Consider the following 3,310-nt stretch of genomic DNA (forward strand, 5'->3'; position numbering starts at 1 on the left):
TGAATGAAATTCATTAATTTGAGGAAACAAAGCGAGAGATTGGAGACGTTCTCACGTAATTAGTGTAATTATTTTTAGTCGGCGACGGGAGTTTTTGAATGAAACACTAGGAACGCCCGTCGACCGCAATTGGGATATTAATTCGGTCCTTTCATCCGCGATCTCCTCTCAGATCGTCCAAAGACTTTGCGACTTGCGTGGGTTGATTTCGTAGATGTGTGTAGTAGGTGGGTGAACGCAAAACTTGGCTCGTCGTGTTACGGTAGAAGAGAGAGAGACGTTTCTATTTCTCGCGTTTTACATGTATCCACACTGTATTGCCAATAAAAACAAGAAAGCCATTAAGAGGTGTAAAAAAATAATATGTAGGTAAACAAGGTTAATTATAGATTTAGACAAATACGGGATTATCTCTTGATATCGAGAAAATGTTATCTAAAAATCTATAGTTAATTTTTCAAATTCTATTCTAAAATTATCAAATGCTGAACTCAAAAATTATAGTCCAAAGTTTTTAGAAATAAAACTGTTTTTTTTTCTTTCTTCAAGCTATAAAATTTCAAAAATAGTTAAGATAGTTTTACTTTCCGCTATTCGAAAGCGCAAATCCTTGGCAACAGTTTTAAGCGAAAACACGTGAAGGGAATTAATCTCAAAGCAGATTTCTGTTTTGTTTCAATTAATGCGAAACAACTAATTCCGCCAACGTTGAGATGGATTCACTCATTTTTCTTGCATGAACATAATTCATATTTTTTTTTAGTAAGTGTTAAAACACACGCACACAAATATATTATAAATAATTACGTATAATTTAAATGTGTAAGTGGATGAGCAATAAACATGTAACAGTAATTTATGCAGCGTGCGAAAATGTGCGGCTTTTCGGTGCCAAATGAATTTTGATGTGCTCTGAAAATTCGGAAGGTTTAGAAGAGAGGTGATGCCGTAGGAAAAGAAGAGATGAACATAAATTCGAGCGTGGGCTGCTGAAAACGCACAAATCCACTCGAATATAAATTTAACTCCGTTGAAATATATGTGTGTGCTGTGTGTGTTGTTTATATAAGAGCGATTCGATTACGTTCGGAGCGGAATTTAATCCTCAACTAAGACGAAATCTGCAAAAAAAAAATAATATTAGATCATGACAAAAATGCTTTGTTTGTTTGGCTAATGCAAATGGTTTCCTATAGTTCTTGTGCCAGTTTTGATGTTTTTCTCATCTCGACTCACTGTTTTCTAACTGTCAATCAACGCTTACAGTGGTGATCTTCGTTCCCATCATAACAACTTCATTTGTGTACGTTTATTAATTGCACTTCGGTCACTTTAAATAACATTTGACCTACATTACTAAACTATGCTATAACTATTTCAAAATCTAGTTTTTATTGTAGATTTTGATCTTTATTATAGTTTTTGAGAAGAATAAAACAGTATTTTCGCAAAAGATGCATATAAAAGTAATTTGCATTCAATATGAAAAATTAAGTTATTGCACCAAATGGTATCACTAAATAAATAGATATTTTAATATTTATTTAAAAATCTGAATTTATCGTTTTAAAGAATGATTCTTTCCCTTTTGTTTCTTATCAAAAAAGTTAATATTGGTTAATGAACAAGAAAGTTATTAATTCGTTGGTGGTTTTCGCGAATTAAATCTCAAGTCTCCCCCCCCCCATTGTTTTTCAAAAGTGACAGAAAATTTCGATTTCCACCAGGAGAGCAGGAGTAGCGAGGAGGTATTAAAATTAAAAAAGCGCCTTAGCTGCTGAATGTGACCAACTTTTTTACTTCATTACAACTATTGACCTTATGATTCTATTCTTACCTCCAACATAATCCTTACATAATGAATGCCAGGTACAATGAAGATACTGGAAAATCAAAAATGTAAATTTTCACCAAATGACCAGAAAGTGAATAAAATAGTTTAGTACATTTTCGAAGACTTTATTTTTCCATCTGTCATTTGTGAAATACCAAAGTTTGTTAATTAATTATGAAGACGTTATAGCAGCTATAATCCAATATTTACGCTCATTTGAATCTACGTTTATTCAAGATCAACATTCACTTCTAACATTCTTGTGGGAGCTAATTTTTACGAAAATACAGGCCATTTTCGAAGACATTATTTTGCCATCTGTGAAATAACAAAGTTTGTTAATTAATTATGAAGACGCTATAGCAGCTACGTATATGTAAGCTCATTTTAATCAGTGCATATTCAGGATCAACATCCATATCTAACATTCTTTTGGGAGCTAATTTTTACGAAACTACAAGCTATTTTCGAAGACGTTGTTTTCCTATTTGTTTATAGTTAGGCACTCCTATATGTGAATTCGAAAACGAGAAAAGTTTAAAAACCACATAAAGCAACGTTTCCTACATAAGATGCGTAACGCATACCCTCAAAGGATTTTGTAATAAAATGAGAATAAAATGATATACGACGTTAAGTTGTGTAACTTTTAAACTTTTCTAGTTTTCGTGTATGTATGGTTGCAGAATGTTTTCTGAATATTCCAACAGATGCCTCTGCACGTCGAAATTAAAATGCATATAACTCGGAAAGTAATTGGCAATTAAATTATTAGACGGAAGTAATAATATTAGACTCATTTAAACACTATTTTTACATGCTTGTTTATTTAAAATGGAACGTTTTTAAGGAAGTGGATTTTGTGCAGCGCCAAAATGCCTGAACTACAACCTTTGAAATATTGCTAACAGATGGCGCAAGCTGTTACAAGAAATGGAAAATATATTTTGCGCCTAAAGTTCAGACAACCAAACATACATATGATATTTGAAGATCAAATAGGAAAACAACGACTTAGATAATGGCCTGTATTTTAGTAAATTTGAGATCCCAGAAGAATGTTAGACATGGATGTTGATCTTGAATATACGTAGATTCAAATGAGCATAAATATTCGAGTATAGCTGTTATAGCGTCTTCATAATTAATTAACAAACTTTGGTATTTCTCAAATGACAGCTGGCAAAATAACGTCTTAGAAAATGTACTGCAGTTTCATAAAAAAATTGTTACCAGAAGAATCTTGTACATGAATGTTGATCTAGAATATATAGAGATTAAAATGATCATAAATACATGTTTGTAGCTAACATAGCTTAATCACAATTAATTATCAAACTTTGGTATTTAACAGTGCGGAAACAACGTTTTCCTGTAGTTTCATAAAAATTAGTAGCATGTATGAATACTTGCTACATTCCCCAAACATTCAGTTTTCATATGCATCTTTCGGATCCATTCAATCTATTATAGTTG

The 3,310-nt window shown here is 32.1% G+C and overlaps 1 long non-coding RNA gene across 1 annotated transcript; it reads right to left on the bottom strand.

Annotated features, from left to right (window-relative positions):
• On the bottom strand, positions 1-2,117 carry LOC108564349. Its single transcript, XR_001891138.1, has 3 exons — positions 1,838-2,117; positions 808-1,121; positions 1-312 (listed from the first exon to the last, which is right to left on the bottom strand). It is a non-coding gene; the product is annotated as an uncharacterized LOC108564349 (long non-coding RNA).
• Between the last annotated feature and the right edge of the window lie 1,193 nt (positions 2,118-3,310).

The sequence above is a fragment of the Nicrophorus vespilloides genome, unplaced genomic scaffold (assembly GCF_001412225.1).
Source record: "Nicrophorus vespilloides isolate i.1.1-1 unplaced genomic scaffold, Nicve_v1.0, whole genome shotgun sequence".
Classification (NCBI taxonomy): Eukaryota; Metazoa; Arthropoda; class Insecta; order Coleoptera; family Silphidae; genus Nicrophorus; species Nicrophorus vespilloides.